The sequence below is a fragment of the Phasianus colchicus genome, chromosome 1 (genome assembly GCF_987193195.1).
Source record: "Phasianus colchicus chromosome 1, bPhaCol1.hap1.1, whole genome shotgun sequence".
NCBI lineage: Eukaryota > Metazoa > Chordata > Aves > Galliformes > Phasianidae > Phasianus > Phasianus colchicus.
In genome coordinates, this window is record NC_143436.1 from 36,831,676 (window position 1) to 36,855,268 (window position 23,593).

At 39.6% G+C, this 23,593-nt stretch overlaps 1 long non-coding RNA gene across 1 annotated transcript; it reads right to left on the minus strand.

Moving 5' to 3' along the window:
* Window positions 1–19,132: 19,132 nt before the first annotated feature.
* LOC149919505 (uncharacterized) lies at window positions 19,133–20,802 on the minus strand. Its single transcript, XR_016463619.1, has 3 exons — window positions 20,587–20,802; window positions 20,409–20,490; window positions 19,133–19,668 (listed from the first exon to the last, which is right to left on the minus strand). It is a non-coding gene; the product is annotated as an uncharacterized LOC149919505 (long non-coding RNA).
* Window positions 20,803–23,593: the final 2,791 nt, after the last annotated feature.

Sequence of the window (23,593 nt, forward strand, 5' to 3'; positions counted from 1 at the left end):
GACCAAAATGAGGATAACACATCCAACTGCATTCTTCCCCATAATTGAGATCTCTGGCTATTCTTTGCTTACAACAGTCACTAGAAATGGTCAGTCTACAGAAATGCAGCAACAGGTGAAGATCTCTTCCCTCTTTCCATCTCTTTTTATATTTTAGAAATAAATTGAGAACAAACACTCAACTTTGCCCCTTTCTGGACTCGCTATTAGGTGGGTTACAGTTGAAAAATTCTATAAAAGCTTAAAGTTTTCTTCTGTGACAAGGAAGAATTTCTCTTCATTCCTAACCCTTTATGCTAGATCTACCCTTATCTCCATGAACAGATTACTTCTTGTTTTCTTGAACATTGTGCTTCTTCCCTAAACCGGCTTAAGAGACGGCATCAGCCTTGCTCAGATTCTCTAGTTTGTCCATGTTGTTCACTAATTATGGTAATGGTAAATCAACAACTTCCTAAACGCTTGGACTTCTCCAAACATAGCAAACATGATGGGGTTTCCAGCCCCTATGCAGGAATCACTGGGTTATCTTCTATGACCACTGCATGCATAAGATCTAGTCCAGCAACTCAAATACAGATTCAGCAAACAGTCTTAGGACTCAAATCTGTTAATTCAAGAAAAGCATAATGCCTTCCACACTGCTGTAGCACAATCACCTGCAGTTCTCAGTATCTGTAGAAGACCCATACTTTCTTGCAGGCAGAGATTTAACTGGCACTAGAAATCTTTAGGCAACTGATCCTCTGAATATCTGCTCTCTCCCCTTTTGTGAAGCTTTTAGTGACAAATTTGGAAAATACCGAGGATGTTAAATATCCAGATTCTATTTATGAAGTGAAATATAACATTATTTCAAATATCAGAAAAGAAGATGTACATAACTCTATCCAGAGACTTTGAACTGGATTTTAAATTCTTGCAAGCCTATAAATGAATGAATCTCTCTTACTATATGTGAGCAGATTGTGTTGGTTGGCTAGACAGGTATATAGACTTTGGGATATACCATGTCCTTATGGAAAGGCACTTTTGAACTGATTCCACAAAAGGATACCATTGCCTGTCGGGGTTTTGACAGCTGAGGAATATGGCTGAATGTTGAGCCTGTATCAGTGATTCATTCCCCAAGGAGACCTGGCATCTCTGAAAAGCAAGCTCTCTCTGCTCATATTTCTGATTTGGGTATAGCACTGGCCTTACTGAACCCAGTTGGGTTGCCATTTTCATGCCTCTGCCTCTGCTCTCTTTAGGAAGAAAACTTCAGTAAGTTGGGCATGGCAATGACCAGACCGCTTCAGTGGTATCAAAACTTTTATCTTCACATGGTTCAATACCTGAATTAATAACAGATACACAAGAAGAACAGTGAAGAGATGCTTAAGCTGATTCTGTAGGAACTAGTTCAGTTCTGGAAGTTCTCGTACTGCCTAGATTTCTGTGTGCCAGTGTTGTAATACCCAGATCATCCTGAGGAAAAAGGCAGCTGATGTCAGTGACGCCATATTGACTTAAACTAGCTGGGGATCTAGTTATTCATGTGTGACTGCAGAAAAAAAAACATGGAACTTTCAGAGGAGATTAAATGAATACAGAGTCTGACCACAGTTTGGAAACTTTGCCAGCCCCTTTTATTCGATAGAGTACATTTTATCATAACCAGAACATTCTCATTCTTTCCCCTAAAGAACATCTCATGGCAAACAGAGCTTTACAGAATTGAAAAGGGAGATGAGCCAGAACCTCTATGTCTATAAAGGAGTACACTGCTGCCTTCTAACTTATACGGAATGTGTTCAGATGGTATAGTGGCTGGCAGTACAAGTCCCTAAAATGAGATTTGAGCTGTCTGTGCAGGAAAGGAGTTGGAGTGAAACATAACGGAACAGCTAACCCCGAATAAAAATAAATAAATAAACACTTTTCCAGCAATAATTATATGTACTGGAACTGTTACATGGATCAAATCTTTGAAAAACAGATATGTCTGCTAGATCGTTAATGTGTAATACTCCAAAAATAGTAACAACATTGCTTGCAGTAATCCAAAGCAGTCTTCCTTGTCACTGGTACTACATTCCTCTGCAGCTCAGGGTTTAGTGCCATTCTATTGCTTAAAAATTTGTTGATGTCTCTCTCCTGCTCTAGATGCTTTCATTATCCATGGCTACACCCCAAGCCCTTGCTCCTATTCAGCAGGATCACATACAGTCTTTTAATTACAATAAAAAATTGTAGAGAGAAAGATTTAATTTGCCTGATGTTCTTGTTCTCTATGCAAACTTAAAATAATTTTATTTAGTATGAAAAACATACAAACAAAACAACAAATGAAATAAGTATATGGTGTAATTATTATTATTATAAAAATATAATGAAAAACGTAAAAAGGCTGATTCTAAATCCAATTTATTTATTTATTTATTTATTTAGGTAATAAAAAGGACAGATGAAACTGTTCTTAACAAGGATTTTTTTTATCTTTCAAATAGCTTTATCTGCCATACAATCTTCACTTCTCAAGTAATATCAGAAAGCAAGAAAAGGAGGTGGAAATTCTTTAGGAAAAAAGGTGGAATTCCAACCTACCAAGATAGCAATAAATCACTTTTTTAGCTATTTACATGTTAGATACCTATTTTTTGTATCAATACAACCATAAGTTAATGTTTATTGCTACTGAATACTTTGTGTTACCATAAATCTCAGGAACACTTATCTAACATCAAAATAGAACAAACTGTGTACAGAAGCAGCCTGAGACTAGAGCTGGCATTCATCTAACCTAATCATCAATGTCTGTGCCAGAGCTAATTATCTGGACTTGCTTTGTCATCAGTATGGAGAAAAACAACACAAAACACCACAGAAATGTAGGCCGAAAGGAATGGACCGAAAGGGCCCACCTAGTCCAAGCCTGTGAGCAGCACAAGCTCAGGCCAGAGTTGGCTTTATCTTGAAAATAACCACAGATGGAAATTTTCAGGTCTTGCTGGGCAGCTTGCACTGGGCTTTCCAGAAAAATTCATCTGGACAGAAGTATGGAATTGAATAGCCCCTCTAATCTGTTTTACTTGGCAGCTGCAGAACGATGCCAACTTTGGCAGTGACACTGTCAGATGTGGATGGTTGGCACTGAAGGTCTTGCAGGACAAGGCTGCCCCAGTTAGCCAAGCAGCATGCTGTCTGTGGGTGAGACTTAGCTCTCCTAATTTTAGATATTAAAAAGTTTGAGTGTTGAGTCTAAGATTATCCCACAGGCTTCCTTCCTCAGCCAATGGAGAGGAATTTACAAGGAGTAATTCATCCTATCCTAATATAGGTGTCTGAGAGGTGGAATGTGTTGCCCTCCTAATTTTATTATGCGTAGACTGCATAGAGAAAACTATCCAGTAGGCACTGAAACACTGCAAGCTGAGACTTGTAGTTTTGTCTAAAATAAAATACAATTCAGCTTTCTAACATTTAATAAGAAATAAGATGAAGCCATTTCTTTTTAAGAAGGCTTGGTCACTCAGCTGGGAATGATCTAGTTATTTTAAGTATATTTAATACAGCTAGGGAAGGTTTTTCAAAAGGGTCACCAAGCTAGAAGGCAATTTATGGCACTTTTTTTTTTTTTTTTGCATGAACAAGCTGTCCTTTTATTTACTTGCCCTGCCCTGTGACTGAAAGTTCCCACTGCTATTGTAGCCTGTTAGTATAGATAATGTAAACATTATATTTTAGTTCAAATGGAAAAGAATCAGTTCATGGAATTGGGGGGGGAAAAGCAAGACAGAGAATGTGCGTGAAAGAGTGAGAGAGACTTGTAGTACCTTATAAACAGGTACTGGTAAGTCAAGAGACAGCAGCCCCCCTGTTACAGACTAGATGCACTGCATTGTCTATCTGGTAATTCTGCTTCAAGGAGGAAGCCAACAAATGTTGTGTCTTTCATGACTGCAGTCCCATCTGTGCTTCTTTTCCCTTCATGCTGGATATTTGCTAATATAATATGAAAATTTCTAGGTCAAGCATCTTTAAAAGCCTTGAAATTCTTCTTAAATTCTGCTAAACGTGCACTAAACTTTCCATCTAATATAGCTGAAAATTAGCTTCATCTGTAGATGAACATCTTAGATTAACTATTCACGTTTTACATACGATCTCCATAGATCTTTCTAGATCACCATATATTTTAGATCTATATATATTACAGAGATCTATAAAGATCAACCGGTGAACCTAACCAAGAACAGACAAAGATTTTTTTTTCTGGTAGTTTGTAGCTCGGCTGTCCTAGCAGACATATTAATGCTTGCTGATGCAAACAGTCCATGAAGCGGAATCTCTATCATGAACTATAATGATCTGTTACTCAATAAAACTAGAAATAGAGTAAAACATTATTTCATGCTTTTTTTTTTTTTTTTTAATTGATAGGGTTTGGGATGCTTATTTGTGGTGAGCAATTTCCTATATGCTGTGTGACAGGCTCAGCCACTGACTACAGAAAGATCTGCAGTATAAGCAAAACTTCCTTGGAGACATGTCAACTGCTTTGAGTTTCTCCCTAAGCTGAGCACATAATGGTTTCATCCAGGTTACTGGGTTTGTCAGGTTGATTTTGAGCTCGTGGTTCAGTTAGGTCTTCAGTGAACTCTTCACCTTTGTTTTAGGCCTCTTAGTCCAACTGATTTGGAGCTAATAGCAGTACAAAAGATTTATCAGTCAGTTCTGCTAGCCACCCACTTATGTACAAAAAAACCCCAAATTATACCCTTTTATTTTCATTATTAACTAAATAGGTATTTTTGGTTTTACTAGTCTCGTTAAGTATGTATTTTCTCTATTTCCCTTGGTCAGAATAAGCATCATAACTGCAGTCTGTTTCTTCTAGATCCGAGCAAGACATTGGAACAAGGAAAGTGTGACTATCTCTGCAGCTTCTTTTTATCTCCTCCTCATTGGACCTGCCTGTGGACTTACCAGAAATCTATCAAACAGTATCACAATATCTACCTTTGCATACAGTAAAAGCAAGGGTCCCATTAGGACTGGCTGAAAGGCAGTAATTCCAGCTTACAAAATATACTGAGGTTTCAAAGCCTGTTCCAACATGAACAAAACCAAAATCATCTGTAATACATGTATGAAGAAACCAAACCTATTCCAGGAGACCAATTGGAATTTTATCTGTAACCTACAGTTTAGTAACTCACCTTGGGAATAAAAGAGAGCCAAACTCAGCTCCCCAAAGAGAACCAGACAGTGAAGGAGCTGAGTTTGAGCTTCGCTCCTTCCGGGTAAGTGCCTTTGTCTTTCTGATATACTCTTGAACCTGAGAATCTCATTAATCGCTTTTTCAGAGACACTGCTATGTTTTGCAACATACTTTGGGTTTAGCGAAATAGCTGTCATGGAAGAAAAGAGCTAATTCAAACTTTGCAGTGACTGTAGCTACAGAGAGCAAAATAAGCCTCTCCTCAGATGTTTGGCCTCCTGCTCTGCACGCTGCTGTCAAAAAGCAGCTGTACAAGGTTACTGTTTCCACTCACACATTCATCAACATTTCAGGGTGCACACAACAGAAGACTTGGGGGTTTTGCAAGCCTAAATATTCTGAGATGCCAATTCAAGCCGGTGCCTTTCTTTACTTCAGATTTATGATTAGCGGTCTAGCCAGTAGTAACAAATGAAAGCTCTTTCAGCCAGGCGAGCATTCACACCTGATGGCTCAGCACTAAAACACAGCCATACTTCCAGAATTCACTCTAGAACTCAGCCTCATAGGACTTCCCAGCATTGCAAATCATTGGCACCTTTTACAAATTCAGACTTGATATTTTAATATTGTGTATCTCCCTTCTTTTCTTTTAAAAACTCCCAGTAAAAGATGGAACAACAATTAAATATTTTGCAAAGCGAAATAAATTTTGAGGACATGAGAACTAAATTACTCCACTAAAAATCTTTATAAATCATTCTATTCTACATATCAATTATATCTATTTCTTTGATAAGGAGATGGAACCATTTTAACCCAATTTTGTAAGAAGGGCTTCTGTGCTTGGTCAGTGTTGTTTCCTTTTCCACAGCTTTTAGACCACCTTTTTTCCTAACCTGATATTAAAATAAATGCTTCAAAAGATATCATGAGAATACACAGTCAGATATATGAAAAAACTTTCTCATGACTGTTGAAAGTCAATGTGGATTCCCCAGTGTACAATAAAGTAGAAGCTTTTGTGTTCATATAACTCATTAAAAAATTTATTAAATCATAAGAATAGAGTTATTGGAAACTAGATTTTCATAGTTATGGTTCTTACAGAACAATATAGCTTTTCTGGAGATACAAATTCGATAAAGAAGGCAGACAAGTGAGGTTCTGCTCTGAAAATTTATGGACAGACTGTACAGGTGTCTTTAGTTAAATATATGTTCTTTAACAATAACGTTTGATACTATCAAAGCATTCACAAGAGCTGCAAATTCTGCCAAGAGCTTTGTATTTGAGCTAATTACCCAATTTACAAGCTACATTCTAAAAGCAGTAAAAGCTACGAGTTGCAATATCTCATGGATAGAGGCCCAAGACATAACAAATGTGTTTGCAAAATGTGGTTGAAGTGCAGAAGATTATGCCAGCTTGTTGGCTCTCTAGCTGATGGGAAGCGATGCTACTCCACTTATTGGTTGTTTTGTGCTGTTTTGTTTTGTTCTCCACAAAATATTCGAACAGACATGTGATTTAACCTCCTTCACGAGACTGCATTTCCCAGGATGGAGGATGGTCCTGCTGTATCTTGAACGTCCTCCTGGCTGCAGTGCAGAGCAAGAACATAGCTCAGCTCGTAAAGCCAGCTGTGAGGAGGAGAAATAGCGGATATTCTCACAACTTCCTTCCTAATCCACTGTCTTAACTTATTTTGACTAAAGTGTTCTGGTTTTGTTCAACACTCCACAAATTGCTCAATTTGGACATATTTTATCAGGGGAAAAAAAAAGTTCACTTTTTGCTTATATATAGGAAGAATATCATTTTTAAATAGAAGTCCAATGTTTCATGTAAAATAATTCAAGCAGCAAACCTCCAAGTTTTCAGGATGAGGATCCTTAGCTTATTCACTGAAATGAAGGAACAAAATATATTTCAGAAGTTTCAGGAATAATTTTTTGAAACACAGATGTATATAGTATATAACTATAACAACACATAAATCCAGTACAAGAAGTAGAAAAGTCTACTTTTGAAAACATTGTTTCATTTATCTGTGGTTTCAAGCAACAATATTTGTCAGCAGAAGTATGTCATGAATAGATGCAGTTAACTCCAAACTATACTTCATCTGTTGAATACCATTTGCTTTTGCAAGTAAATGTAAGAAATGTTTTTCCATCTCTTAGAAAGGTCACAATGCTTTGGACACTGCTTAGTAGCACAGACTGAAAAGAAGACTTTCACTTTTAAAGTTTTTTATTCAGCCTTTACTTTTCTTCACATTAACTTTATAACATTGTCTTATCAGGTTTTCAAGAGTATATCCACAAGCACTACTATTGCAGAATTTTCATGAAATGATTTTAATAACTCAGTCACCTCAATAAACACAGATAAAGAAGTAGCTTCTCTGCAGAACCAAATATTTTATGCTCCAACAATTCTAATTTCTTTGTATCCATACTTTATGTATAAGCCATATCTTGATATCACAGAATTACAGAACTGTAGGAGTTGGCTGGACTTCTGGGGATCACCTAGTGCAACCCCCCATTAAAGTAAATTCCCTACAGTAGGCTGCACAGGAAAGTGTCCAGGTGGATTTTGAATATCTCCAGAGAAGGAAAACCCCACAACCTCTCTGGACAGCCTGCTCCTCTGCAGTCACCTTCACAATAAAGATCTTCCTCATATTCGTATGGAACCTTCTGTGTTCCAGTTTGTGCCCATTACCCCTCATTATGTCATTGGGCATCACCAAACAGAGTCTGGCCCCATCCTCTTGATGTACACTTTAGATACAAGGGGCCTAGATATGCTGTAGGCCCCTTACCATCTTTGTTGCCCTCTGCTGGACTCTCTCTAGAAGTTCCCCATTTTTCTTGAACTGAGGAGCCCAGAACTCAATGCATTACTCCAGATGTGGTGACACCAGGGCAGAGTAGAGGGAGAGGATCACCTCCCTCAACCTCTTTTTAATACACCTCAGGATACCATTGACCTTCTTGGCCACAGGAAGGCCACACCCAGGTCCTTCTAAAGAAGGGTATATATCTTTGAAGGCTTTTGTTGTTTTTGATATCTCTTCCTGCTTCCTACATTATACAATCAATTAGTTGTTAGTAGAAATGAATTTGACGCAGCTAGTAGAGTAGTAACATAGTGGCTATTGGGTTGCCAATGTGCAAAATCTTTGGTTCCCTGGCCTTCAGCCAGCACAGACTAAACACATTAAAGAAATAACTTGCTCATGATTGATGAAAGATGGGAAGAAGTCACACTAATGTGCTATCTTGTGGGTTCGGTTATTTTTTTCTTTGTTAGAATTTCATATGCAATTAGTGCATCTCAAAATGCAGAGATAGTACATTACTTCCATCCATCCTAAACAGTGTTCTGAAACTGGGCTGCATACAAATCTGCATTTACAATTAGCTCCCTTGCCTAGCACATGGCATCACTGCATCAGTTCTATTTTATACTACTGTACATGGTGGTTTCCAAACTCCAATTGCCACTTTTTATGTAGAAGAAACTTGTGTTTTCCTTGGTTTGCAAGCCTAGCACACGCCCATGCGTCCACAGTAAGAGCAGCTGTGATGGCCTCCAGCCATCAGTCTCCTTGATCTCAAGAGAAGGTTAATGAACTCTCTTGAATGCATACCCATTCAAACTTAAACATGAATTTAATCTCAGCAAAGTCAGTGGTATTTCAGTGCATAAAGAAAGTGAAGCACAGGTTTGAAAAATAAAAATAGTTTCAAGAAAAAAGCTGCATGCTTTCCTACCACCTTCAGCTTTGGTTCCTCAGCCTTCAACCAGTCCAACAACAGCCCAGGATCTTCTGGCCAACTTTCAATTCTTTCTCTTGAAGAAAGTTCACATTTATTTCATTTTCGTTTCCAAATCAGAATAAAGTCTATTTTGAAATGGCAAATTACTACATAAAATGGAATTTCCTTTATGTCCAGCTCTACTAATGACTTAGTGTTGCAGTTTAAATAAAAGAAAACTAACTGCCATGTGTTAGCAACATTAAAGGGTCAAACAAGAATTGATGTTGCTTTGTGATGCTCAAATGGGTAGTAAAATGCAATTATTTCCTTCTAAAAATGCCACGATGACTTTTTTCCACTCATTTATATAGTATCCTATTACATGCTCCTTAAATGTGCAGAGGAGAGGCATTCCAGTGAAATATCCCTGCCATGAGATCCCATGAAAAGTCACACTTATCTGCAGTATAAATATTTCTCTCTCTTCTAGCTCAAAACTTGGTTAATCAGCTTTTTTTTTCTTAAGAGCTCACAGATTTTCTTTCCTACTCAAACTGAACTTAGGAAATACATTTAAGCAGAGCTATGAAATACTCAAGATTCAAGGTCACATTCCCCAGAAACTAGGGAAACTAGTGCTACGTATGAAGAATGCCAATATGATTAGTGCTAAATAGTGCCGAGCACACAAACATAATATTCACAACGTGACATCTCCAACACCATCATTAACTGGTGCTATAAAACAGTCATACTCCCCTCACACCTGTGCTGACCAAGGCTTATATAAGTGCTGGAAGCCCATGGCATCGCTTTGATAAGCAGATGCGCACACTCTGAATGGAAAGTGAGCAAATGTTTTGTTCTCGGGGGGAAAAAATCTCTCCACACAGTGCACTGCTCAGTGCCCACAGTATTTCCAGAACAGGCTCTTCAATTGGCATTAAGGTGAGAGATGTCCTGATAAGGGGAGAAGGTGTGATTACTTCTGGAATTGTGATACCAGCTTCTTGCAGTACTCTGACCTTTCCAATTGATGAAGGAAAAATATTTATGAATGCAGGCAGTAGGATAATAGAATTTCATTTCCTTTCTCGGCTAACTGATCATGTAAATGGATTTCAAGACAGATTAGAGGAAATGAATATGCATACACTGCTATCATCAGGCTGCTCTTTATCAGAAAAAAAAAATGCATTAGCAGGTTACAAATATCAGCTCTTGTTCCTCTTGTTTCATATCGCTCACAGTAAGGCAGAGAGAGCTTTGAATTGCTGCTTAACTCAACCCAACATCTAGGTTGTCTACAAACAGCCTTTAATTAAGAAAAAGACCGTGAAGACTGCAGCAGTGTTTTAGTGTTAAATCCTAGTTCTGGAGGGAGAGAGGAGGAAGAAGGGTGACGATAGGGCCCCAGATGTCTGCTAGTCAGGCCTTGCCCATAACCTTTTCTCCCCTCCTCCTGCACCTTGGGTCTCACTGTTGGGAGCCACTTCCACCCCCAGAGTTGGACTGCAGTAACACTGTAGGTCAGCACAAACCAGCTCTTACCGAAGCTGCTGAGAGATTTGCTATCATCTTCAGAGGAAACAAAACAAGCTAAAAACAGCTTGGCTTTTGGGGTTTCAGTTGGTCTTATTTTGCATGCTTTTTGTATGTATGAGGCAAGCCGTTCAGTTCCATCATGTTTCTGATAATATTTCCAAAAGGGAACTTCTTCTCCTTTACTTTGCAGTTCTACCTTTTCATTCCCCATCCCATCCTGCTTAAGTAGTTACTCCTTTCTGATAACATTACTTCACTATTCACATTAAAATATTTTTCCTTCCTCCTCCTCCTTCCATAAATGACTTTCTCAAGCCATCTGTATTAAATTGTATTAACTCGCCTCATTCGTTCACATGCTGCAATCCTTTTAATAAATTCTTTGCATTCAGTTCTGTTCCCATGGTACTGAAATACATACAGATACAAATAAACATATATACATTTATTTTATTTTTTTTTTTAAAAGCTTACAGTTGTAACCCCCATACTGAAGAACTGTAAAGGCTTCTCTGCAGGAGTATGGGATTTCTTCTCAAAATTGCAGACAGAGGACCAGCTCTGAACAGATAAAAAGATGGGTCTCAGAATGATACCTAAGATGAGAGAGACCTGGGGCTCTGTTCCTTGCTTCATGCAGATACTGCTTTCTAAGCACAGAAACTCACAAGTGCAATAGATGAAAAATGATGAAATGATATCTGGAATCCAAATCTTTCATTTTCAATGGCTTATCAGCTTCAGAACTTTCCACTCAATAGGGTCCAATAACTATTCTCACCATGATAATGTATGTGGAATGTAATTTTTCAGTGCTACACAAACACGTGTTAGTGCTACTTTGGTAGTTTATGCATTAGAATCATATATGCATGCCTGACTGGGTCTGTAATATACTGTTAAAGTCAAGAATATTTCTAAATGATTGATATAAATCCAACAGCATTAGGCTCCTCCAGCACTGTTCTGTTTATTTACTGTGGATTCTTTATAGAGATGCAAAGCACAACTTGATAGAAAATAAAATCTGAAACCTCTGCCTCCTTCTAATGTACTTTTGACATGTGCTACTGACATGTCAAATGTAGAAATTTCTGCTAAGTGGCTCATCCACTACCTTGCAGCAGTTTACCAGATCATCTCTACAGGACATTTATGTATGATTATGGCACATCATAACAGGCTCTGGGAAGACAAAACTCTCCTGGTGAGCCATCCCATTTTCAGTCCTGTACTTCTGCAGTAGGAACTGTATGGCAATGAGACTAGATGGAAGAGACTGGGAATTCTTGACCTGAGTCTCAAAGAGTATCCATCAAAGATATTCTGCTGCAATAAAAATTTTTATTGCTTTTGTTGTTATGTTCACTGAATTCATAATTGAGTCATAGATTAATTTTCTTATGTGGCTAACAACCTAATGCACTGGAGAGACGTACAGTATCATTTCTGTTAACTTGCATTAGGCAGTAGGATTATAGTCATGATATAGGTTGAACTGCCTGTCTTAGTTCAGGAGAAAACAGACGCATGGCAGAATCCAAAGCTTGGTCAGAATGGGGCAGTCTAAATAGCTACTTCTTGACTTCAGCAAGGATTTTTACACTGTCTTCTGTAACACCCTAGTAGGTAAGCTTATTAAGTATGGGATAGGTGCGTGGGGAGTGAGGTGGACTGAGAATTGGATGACTGGCTGAGCTCAGAGTGTTCTGATCAGCAGCACAGAGTCTCATTGGAGGCCTGTTGCTAGTGGTGTTCCCCAGGAGTCCCCAGTTTCCCTCAGTCCGGTCTTGTTCAGCGTTTCACCAATGACCTGGATGAAGTGATAGAGTGCATCCTCAGCAAGTTTGCTGATGATAGCTGGAAGAAACAGCTGATACAGTGAAAGGCCGTGCTACCATTCAGCGAGACCTGAAAAAGCAGGAGAGATCGGTGGAGAGGAACCTAATGAGATTCAGCAAGGGCAAGTGAAGTGTCCAATGCCTGTAGAGGAACAACCACACACATCAGTACAGGTAAGGGGCTGACCCTACAGAAAAGAGCCTGGATGTTCTGGTTTAACAACAGGTTGGCTGTGAGCCAGCAATATGCCCTTGTGTTCAAGAAGGCCAGTGATATCCGGGGGTGCATTAAAAAAAGTGTGGATAGCAGGTCAAGGGAGGTGATCCTCTCCCTCTACTCTGCCCTGGTGAGGCCACATGTGGAGCACCACGTCCATTTCTGGGCTCCTCACTTCCAGAAAGACAGGGAACTTCTACAGAGAATTCAGCGGAGAGTGACAAAGATGACTGGGGCTGGGTGCATCTCCCTTATGAGAAAAGGCTGAGAGAGCCGGGACTGTTCAGCCTGGAGAAGAGAAAGTTGAGGGGAGACCTTATCAATACTTATAAATATCTAAAGTGTGGGAGTCGAGTGGACGTGGCCATGCTCTTTTTAGTGCCACAAACTGGAACACAGGAAGTTCCATATGAACATGATAAAGCACTTAAGCACTTCTTTACCGTGAGGTAAACCCTACAATTCTGTGATTTTCTTAAAAACAAAACAAAACAAAAAAAGGTAAAACGCATTGCAGTCATAGCGCTGATGGAGCTTAGACATGTAATCCTCACTGATGACCTCCTGTTTATACTGCACCTTTTATCCAGATGGATTCGAAAGAAATACACAAAACTGTGTTTGTGTATACAAGACTTCACCCAGCACAAGCCTGTCGGTCCCTCAGGAATGGGGCTCTGCAGCTGTTTAAACAGTGCACAGACATACGCAGCAGATCAGAGGGCCTTCAGGCTGAGGCTGGAGCAGCAGCTTAGGCCCAAGTCCATTATTTTTCCTGAGTATTTGGCAACAGAGATATAGGAAAGTGCCAGCTTCACAAAGGTTCTTAGCTGCTGGCACATTTAACATCTTTCTTCACCTTTTTGTGTCCTAGTTCTGAATTCAGAGAAGTAGCAGTCTCCTTACGGATGACTTGGAGTTAGGCTCCTCAGAGCAGATTTCACTGCTGTCTATTTTTAACCTAGGAAGTACACAGAAAAGGCCATCTTTGGCCCTGTTAATCTGTATTTTTTAAATAGACATTCAGTACATTGGAATTTAGAGAGGATGCATGCCTTCCCTATGCTGAGGTCAATGCCCAGCTTCATTTAGTATCTGTGGCATTAACCCATCCCCTGCAGCTGAGGTACGAAAGCAAAATATCCAAGTCACCATCCCTGGAGGTTTTTAAGAACGGTATAGATGTGGCACTTAGGGACATAGTTCAGAGGGCGTGGGTGTAATGAGTTGGTGGAATAAGTGATCTTAATGGTCTTTTCCAACCTTAATGATTCTATGAAAGCAATTTTTTTTATCAGTCAGCTGTTCGTAATGCAGCAGAGTTAGACATTACCTTGGTGTCTGTTCTGGTTTAGTAGTTTCAAGAGCTTAAGCACTGCTGGATATGTGCAGAACTGTAGTTCTGGATTTAGACTTATTAAGCTTGTCTGCATTTATCTTTGAATTCTTGAGTGAGCTAGAGATCTAATTCTAGAAGAGATTTCACAGTGAACTAAACAAATCTGGTCCTCCATTTTGTGTAAAGAAAACCCATATATTTTAAAAAAACAGGAAGAAACTAGAAGCCTGAGCCAGAAACAGTACTGGGAAGAATGGTGTTTTCCTAACCCAAATCCATTTGGGAATTCTCAGCAGGACCTTTTCCTTGGGAGCTGTCACTGATGTTTCTCCTTCCAGAGAAGGGAAGGTTTGTCTCCTAGCAGCTATCTGCTTACTTTTGAAGAATTAAAGAAAAGCAGGCACTTCCAGGCCTTCATTCTTCTGATCAAGATTAGATAGCTGGGGCAGGATACAATTTGGAAGGAAAAAAAAAAAATGTTTTGGAAGTAGGCACATTCAACTCAGTCACTGGAGACAAGAGAGCAATTTAGTTCATTTGACATTCACAACTACACATGGTGGGCTGACCTGCCTTCCCATCTCCTTTCAAAGCAAAGACCATCTCCACTGACCACACCAGTCACTTAGCAACCTGGCTCACATTCAGATGCATCCTGGACTCAGCCATCGGTCTGGACCTGAATCCTACCCCTACCTGAAAGCTGAGATGAATCATTGCTGTTTCTCCTCAATCATTACAAAGGAATCACTGACAGCTGAGGGGAGCTTGGAGGTTATCTGATAATCCTATCATATCAGAATCTGTACCAGCACTCTACTACTTCTCACATTAAAAACACTTCTTGCTGTATTGCAAGGTTCTTCTGAAAAGCTCTTACTTGCAAAGGCTCTGCCTGGTCCTTGCTCCCAAACACCTAGCAGCAAACAGACAGCTTTGTGTGCAGACAAGGTGTAACACATAAGAAGGTTAAGGAGCTTGTTAATGAAGTGATCCTGTAAGTCAGTCTTGTAATCATACAAACAGAGCTACTGAACTCACCAGAGCCACCAAAGGAAGGAAGGGAGATCAGCCCCTGGAGCTCATTTAAATTAAGATTCCAGTTCCGACTGCATGTTTCCTGGTGTTAACAGCACTTTGCATGGGCTCATGTTAGCAAATGGGAACATAGTTACACACTTTTGATTAAACCTACACAGAATTTGACAGTGCAACCTTTTCCTTATGTTAGAAATCTACAGCAGTGTGCCAGATATGAAAGATAAAAGAATATAACAAAACTGAAATAGTATAAAGATATGTCACAGAAAGCATACATTTTTATAGCAACATATTTTTTCCAGTTGATTCCACCCAGTCCAGCTCTCTTCAAATAATTGTCATTAATCAAATACAAATACAGGCCCCTTGAGTCTAACTCAGACTTGAAGCTAAACACATGTGTAAGTATTTGTTGGTCTGGAGTCTTAGTTTGTTGCAATACTATTGAAAAACATTATAGAATACATTTTTTCCCTCCATCTTCCCTCCTCCTACCCAACAAATCAAATTACAGGGGTTTTGATCTAATCATTTTGAAAAATGTTTTCATATATCAAATATAGTATTACCCTCTTCAACCCCCCCCCCCCCCCCCTTTTACCTCCCCAAGAAATAGAAAGACAGAAAAAATCTGCTTTTTCCATTGCCAACAGCAGATACAGTCAAGAGTTTTGCTTTAAATATTGCAGATGGACAGCAACTTCAGAGCCACGCAGTGCAACAGTTACAGAGCAATCAAGTAAGCTCATTAGATGTTGGCTCACACAAGTCAGGGAAAGCAGGAGCTAAGGTTCAGGTAGTCTGCTACTCCCTCAGGCAGTTCCTCCAAAGACACAGGAGATGCAGCAGCCTTCCAGCAAACAACAAGCACCTGGATTTGGTCTCAGAATAAGCACCTCAGATTTGGCCAGCCTGTATGCTCAACTGTTAAAACAGCATCAAAACCCCACACATGACTGCATGAAATCTAATCGATTTCAGTATGATGTTTTATGGTTACAAAGATAAGCATTTTGCTCTGCTTTTCGACTATTCAGTATCTAAAAAGTTATATTCCTGAAGAAACTTTTGTATATATACATATGCACAGATCTAAACATATGCACATTTACTATATGTATGCATACATAACATACCCACATATGCACATAGAGGAAAATTATTTTCTAACCCACAGCTTAAAAAGGAAAATGTCCAAAGCCCGGGAACCCATGGTAACCTGACGAAGAAGCCAAGAAAGCAGAAAGAAACATAAAAGCAGAATGTGGCCTTCCTCACTCACTGCAGAGAACCTAGAACCCTTAGCATGGTCCCAGGCTGCAATAGCAACATCAGCCATATCTCTTTGTGGAAGCCCCCTATCTGCAACACACCCAACATTTTGCACTTCTCCTCTCCATGAAAGAGTCTTTAGATACACAAAATCAACTAGCCCTGAACATGTATATTTTTTCCCTTCTCTAACACACCATGGCACATAGCTGTATTTCCAGCTCTCCCATGACTTGCTGTAGCAGAAAGATCTTCCATTTCCTTGTATTTCTGTGATGGACTTTCCAGAGAAACCTATATTTTGGAATTTGGTCTGAAGTAGGATGTAACATCTGGGAGAAAACAAGGCACGTTTATGCTTCAGTCTTGTTCTTGAAGAAGTGCTTGCCCTGAGAATATTTCAGTGGAGTAAGCTTCCCACCTTCCCTTTAGAAACACATTAGCTTTAAAGAAAGGATGCAGATTTCTAGAAAAACAACAAATGAATGTACAGATTTACATGGTATCTTTTCCACACACCTTCTGCAAAACTCAAACATTAACGGAATGACAGATGAACTACTCAGGTTCTTCGAGACCAAGGAGCAAGGCCCTCTAAGAGGAAAAAATGCACAGAGGCCAAGGGTCAAGGTATGCCCCAAAAGTTCTCAGTTATCTATTTCACCATGAACTAAATGCAAGAACAGAAAGACTTCTTAATTCCCCCCTTTTTCTTCCCTCCTCTTGTAGTAGGGGGATTTGCTTAATTCTTTACAGCTGACCCAGGCCTTCTGCCCTGACAATCTTTGTGTTAAGTTTACAGCATGCAGCTGCAGTCCTTCTGCTCAGGGCAAGAATGTTAACCCTTCCCCTGACAATCCTTGAACTGGTTATTATACTCAGTCCATCAGATGAATCTGATTTGAGACACCACCAGATGGTTGTTATTTAGGTGAAAGCTGACCCAAATAGAATAATAGTCCAAAATACTATTGGGTCAGTTACTGAACTACTGATTTGCGATTAGTAGTTGGAAAAAAGAAATATGTTGGCATGAAGAAGGGGCATAGAGGAGAATGTTGAGTTTGTCAGTCCCTTTGCATTCCTCCTCTTGAAGAGCTTTCAAATCTAAGCAGAAAGCTTTTTTTGCCATCAACTATCTTGTTGGGAGGTTTGGGTCAGGTTTTTTTTTAAATGAGCTGTTCTGAAACACAAACTTTCTTAAGGAAAGGTTGAACATAATTCACAGCAGAGCCAGAAAACGAGAGCCAACCTTCCACTGGCACTTCTGCATCTGAAAAGAGAAGAAAATTGACACCTGGAATTGCTGACATTTCGGAAAACAAATCTTAGCCATTTTGAGCACAAGTAGGATGCTGGCAAACAGCATGACATTGAAGTAGGAGGAATGTAGAAGTACTTACAAAACAAAACAGAGAGGACTATTAAGGAACAAATACATACGAGCATTCAGCAATGCCATGGCTAATTAATTTGTATGACTGCCTTTCAAATCACAGACAGAACCTGGTAGATGCTACTCATCTTTCTCCTTATAACAACTGCACAGATATTAACATTAATGCCTGAAGTAGTCCATTGAAACTGTTGGCTTTATACAGCCTACCTCAAACCAAGATGACTGTTTCCTTTAGGACTGTGGAGATAGTTGATATTTCAGTTGGGAGGCCAAGTTATACACCAATTTGATTCAGACTGAGCTGAGTTCAGATTTCCTTTGTATTTGCTTTCCTCACCAAAGTGAGAAACTGGAAAAGCTCTGGTTTACAGAAAATAAAGCAGGCACATAAGACAAAGGACTGGACTCTGATGCTGTAGAAGAAACCTCCATCATTCCATCTACCAAAACACTACCAAACCAAACCTCTACAGTACAAATAAAAACATCAGCTTCTGTCCCATTCTCTGTCAGAGGTTCCTTTCCTATTGGAATCATGATCAAGCAATGATCATGATCAACCTATGAGATATGACAGCATGCTGTTTTACCAGCTTCCCCAGCACCTCCAGAGCCAACCCCTTCCTTGCTTCAGGTGAGTGATATGGCCACCTGGCCAGTGTGCCTCAACTGAAGGTGGCTCTGGGGAGATACAGGGAAGATTTCTCCATCCCACAGGACATGCAGTGCAGGTTTTAATTGTCTCTTTACCCAATCTCTTTCCTGTAAACCCAACACCACCCAGTTGTGGTGATGAGGATGTCTGCCTATACAGAGGAGTTCTGCCTATACAGAGGAGTTCTGGAGGCACCAGCCAAAATAGCCTGGGTTAAGCAACCAGTACAGTTTTAAAAAGTTTTTCCTGCAAACTGGACATTTTTAACCTGATGCTCTTGAGACAGTTGTTCGTTCCCTGGATGAAACACATAGACCCCTTCTAGCACTGGGCACCAAGCTAGCTCATCTGGTCCCAAGACCCCTCTCTCCACTGTTACAAAGGACTGAGCATTGTGACCATGCTTCCAGCAGGGCATCATCAGCTAAGTTACCAGTAGGATGGGTGAACACAGCCTAAACACTTCCACAACTGAGGAGTCCCTTTTACGCTGACCTGCTCTCCAGTGGTCTCCACATTCTCCCTTATGTCCTGTCGTTCAGATGTCTTCTTCATTCAAACTAGTTGACAAGCTGCTTAGGAAAGCAAATGATTTCTGAACAATCATATGCTCTACAGGTTAGTAGTGCTTTATAACAATTCAGAGAACAAAAAGATATATTATAACAACATTTGGATTGCAAAAGCAAATAAAGCCCAGACATTATAAGGTTTGCATATACTTAATCCAAGCAGAGGACAATTGGAATTAATTTAGTTCTTGCACTTTAATATATCATACGTGTATAGAAAAGGAATGCTTGCAAATCAAAAACAATTTGCAAGCAGGAAAAAAAAAAAAAAAAAGAAGAAGAAACCAAACCCAGAAACAAATCTGCAGCACTCAGTTTGCTCATATGGTGGGTGTATTTTTGTCCCATAATACTAGTCCTGTTGTTTTGTTTTGTTTTTTTTTTTCTTTTCTTTCTGTACTATTGTACCTAATCTGTTCTTTTTAATAGAAACCTTGAATGAGTTTGGGTTGTAGTAGGAGGCTTTCCTATATAAGAAAACACCAGAACCATCATCACAGTTTGTGGACCCTTCAACTCAAACAGTATATATGCATGTTATTTTCAGAGACACTGTTTTTCATAAGTAAACCCATATACCAAAGTTTACAGAGCCGGAGATTTTGTGGGTCATAGCACAGAAATAGTCTTTCTCCCAAACCTGCTTGTCGGTATCAAGTTGTTGGATTTTCATCTTGTTATTTATGGAGAAAGTAACCGCAATCCTCCAAGCCTGTCACTGGATACTACTTCCCCAACTCAGCTGAAAGGTGGTCATATCTGCGGGTCTGAAATCGCTGCAAGGGTGGAAGGCTTCGGTTTGTTTCTTGAAAGATGGGATTATAATGGAAAATAGTGTTAGGTTAAAGAAATAGCACTGGTGGTATAATTTGGCAGAAAAATAAAGGACGTCCAAACAAAAGGGTTCAAATTTCTGGAAAAATAATTTTAGTTTTGTGCCAACACTGTCTGGATTGAGAAAAAAAAAAAAATCCCAAAAAAGATTTACACCTTTTTTGAAACTTGAACCCAGTGCCTGAAGTATTTAAGAAAAGTCAGAATCCTAAGGAGTAAATTTCTTGGGTTGCCATTTCCAATGAGTAAGTTTGATAAATAAAACTTAATTTTTACATCTGCCATAGATTCTGGGCTATGATTAATAGCTGTAGCATTGTGGCCAGTAGCCAATGTATGTATGTGATTACAGCAATCTTAAATATAGTACATTTTGAATAAATATGCCACATAACAGTATAAGAAACACCCCATGCATGCCTGGAAACAAAACTTTGTCCCAGTGTCAAGTATTAAATCCTTATGAGAGTTAAACAGCACAGACATCGTCAGGCAGGCTGACAAGAACATAGGGTGCTGCTGGCATCAGCTCAAATTTGGGAGCTCAATCACTGAAACACTATTTCTGTTCATTTCGTTTCAGCTGATTTGCTGCATTATGGTTGTGGGGAAAAAAAAAAAATATATTAGTTTAAAAATTAGAGTTGCATAACTCAGGTTTCATGAGCTGTACAATTTTCCTCTCCTCTTCAAAGGGCAGCATGCTCTCACCTGTGCTGACAGCAGCTGGACAGTAACAGAGAATGGCCAAACAATTGTATGTCCACCAGAGAACTACTCATTTCGTAGAGTCCTGCAAGAAAAAATTTACTGGGATTTCAGAGGAAACACAGAATATCTTCAGAATCCCTTTATCTCTGGGACAGGAAAATTCTCTTCCTCTTCTCACCTTATCTTTGTGCTTTTACATCTTCAGCAGTCCTGCTACTGCTGGCACTCTCTTCAGCATTTCCACTGTTTCTCTTCTCTGCTGAAGAAAACTGACTGGCATGAGCAACATATGCACAAGACAATCAGTTTTAGGTAGCAGCAGCAGAAGTGGAAGCTCCTGGAATTTCAGAGCTTAAATAGGGCTTGTTCAAGCCAATCAGTAATTTTAGCTTTAGTACTGTCCACAGGGGTCCTAACAACTTTTTAAATGAAAACTTGCTCTATGCATCTGCCTTTTATACAATAAGTTTCAAGCTCCTGAGCTCCATTAGTCAGGCCCCTTGCTTTACAAAGCAGAAGATAGGCTTGCAGTGCTTTTAGGGTGTCTTTATTCTAAAGCACCACATCTGTCTTTAGTAGAAATCTCAGACACCAGCTTCTCAGTTCCACAGAACTGTTCAGGGCAGAGATTTTTTCAGATAAATACTCAACATCAGCTCCAGAACAGAAACTCAACAGTAATCCTGTTTTCTTTAGGAAGGGAGAAAGAAGCTATTAACAGCTGTCCTCTGCCTGCCTCCAAATGGGCCAGGTTTCACCTGCTGTCATTACATTCCTTGCCTAATTACATTCTTAATCACCTCTAATAGCAGGGCTCGCTCTGCTCTAAGTAGGGAACTCCAAGCCAACATTAAGCAGTATTGACATCCAGTGGAGAGTTAGAATAATTACAAGCATGCAGATAACTGAGTGTAAGAGTCCTGTTTAAATTCTTAGTTCAGCTCAAAGAGAGCAGTCTATTTACCTTACCCTAAAGATATGATCTTCCTAGAAGATATAAATGAACCTTATCATCTTCTATTTGTTAGGTAAAAACTGGAATAACGTCATATACAGACTCTACCATTTCTTTCTTAAGGGACCTCTTTTGCATGTAGCTGCCTTTCCTTCCACAGTTCTGTTATAGCTGTTAAAAATGATGTTTGGCCTGAAGAAATAAGATATCAAAGTGTGTGTTTGATTGTTTTCCAGGACAAACCTGCCTTTAAAAGCAGTATTATAAGGCAATTTACAGATATGGAGTCTCAAACTTTATCAGAAAGAAGAAAAAAACTCAAACTGTAACAAGCTTCTATCTTTACTACTGTCTACTCTTTCTGTTCACCCTGGGAACACTAGAATGCCAGTTATCAGTGGTTGAAAACAGAGACTGCAGAATGGTCCTACAAAGCTTCAGAGAGCAGGGTGTCCAAGTATCCAGAAATGCAGATCTGTGGGAGTGTGGTGTACCCCTCTCCCAGTGTATCCTTGGGAGAGATGCTTTTTTAGATGCTTTAAAGGCATCTGGCAGTATCTACATGCCATTAGTATTAGACAGTCCCCTGAGCACTTAACAATAGAAGTATCCTAAGGGTTGCTGGAGGGGAAAATCTCTGGTTCACACTCAGTACCTCCATCTATCCAGGTGACTCTCCATTAGCAGCTCTTCACAGTGGTCATCTGAATGTAACTTTGTTCATCCAAGCCTAAGACATTTGCTGAGATTTATTTTCAAAAGCTTGGTCACACTGCTAAAGTATGCATCTACCTTGCTTAAGATGCCAAAAGCACTGCCATCAGGAACACCTGCCTCACAAAAGATTCTCAGGTCAGGGCCTCCTTGAAGTAACACTGCATGCAATGAAGAATGGAGCGCTGCCTGCAGCCATAAAACGTGGGTGTAAGCATCAGAGGTGCTTGAGGAAGGCTGCTTATAACAAACATCCAGCTCTTGAGCGGTACTGCAAACAGTATAGGTAGGTAGCATGTTTCAAATAGACAAAGAAAGCACGCAAAAGACAGTTTTAGTGTCTGCACCACACACAGTATGGTGTCTGCCTGTATGTGTGTAAAACACCACTCTTTTTGTGAGATCAAAGTAACAGCAGACATTTTTGCTGGTATCTGTGCACATGCTGCCATTAATTTTCATGCTGTAGCCAATTCGTAGGTTAAGTTAAAGTATCCAGTTAATCATTCTCTCTTGCTACCTCCCAGGCTGATTCACTTGCATAATTTAATTGCTCCACCTGCCCTTTAACTTAGGGTTTCTCCTTGTCACACAGAAGGACACTAATTAGTCCCTACTCTCAATAATGTCTACTCTTTCTGCAAAAGAAAATAATTCTGTTTAATATATTCATTAATTTGTCCTCAGTCCATAATTACTGTCGATTTTCCCGGTTTGTCTTGTTTCTATTCTGATTGCTCTTGACTTCTCTCAATTAGCTGATTACCCTGGGATCTTTCTCAGTATGAATGACAGGAAATGCACTACAAAGACCTGTACTTAATAGATTTTCAGGTCTCTGATTAATTTGTTATGTTTCCAAGGAAAACATTGCAGGAAGCCACAAATTACAGGGTTTATAAAACAAGTACATAAAAGTGTGTGCATGAGACTATTAAAAAAAAAAAAACAAAAAAACACAACAGAGATATTTGAGAAAGACCAGCAAGTTGCAAAGAATGTTCCATTTCTAAATACAAATCTAGATGTACTACACCAGCTATTTTTCATGACAGGCACACCAACTGACTAGTAGGAACATCCTGGTGTTTAACAACAGAAGAGATCTGGATCACTTCTGACAGAGCCATGCCCAAGTGCTGTCCCTCCAAACCAGCTCTCAAATCCAGGAGATCTCACCATCCAGGAGAGTGTCCATCATGCTCTGCTTGTTTAGTTTACTCTTTTCCTTCTTTGCTGGTGATATTCTTCAGCTTTCTGCTGGCATTAGGTAGGAAGGAGCTGCTTGAAGCTCCCAGATCAGGATGCAGGTCAGTGCCACGTGGACACCATGGGGAGAGGTAGCAGAACAGAAGCCAGCCTAGTACACAGTGCCTGTGAGGTGCCAGGGAATCTAGCACAGCGTTTCTTATGCATTCTTGAGCATTTCTTAAACCAGTCACTGTTTGTGTTATAAGAAAACTTTATCACCACAGGCATTTGCGCTGATACTCTGGCATCAGGGCCAAGGGATATG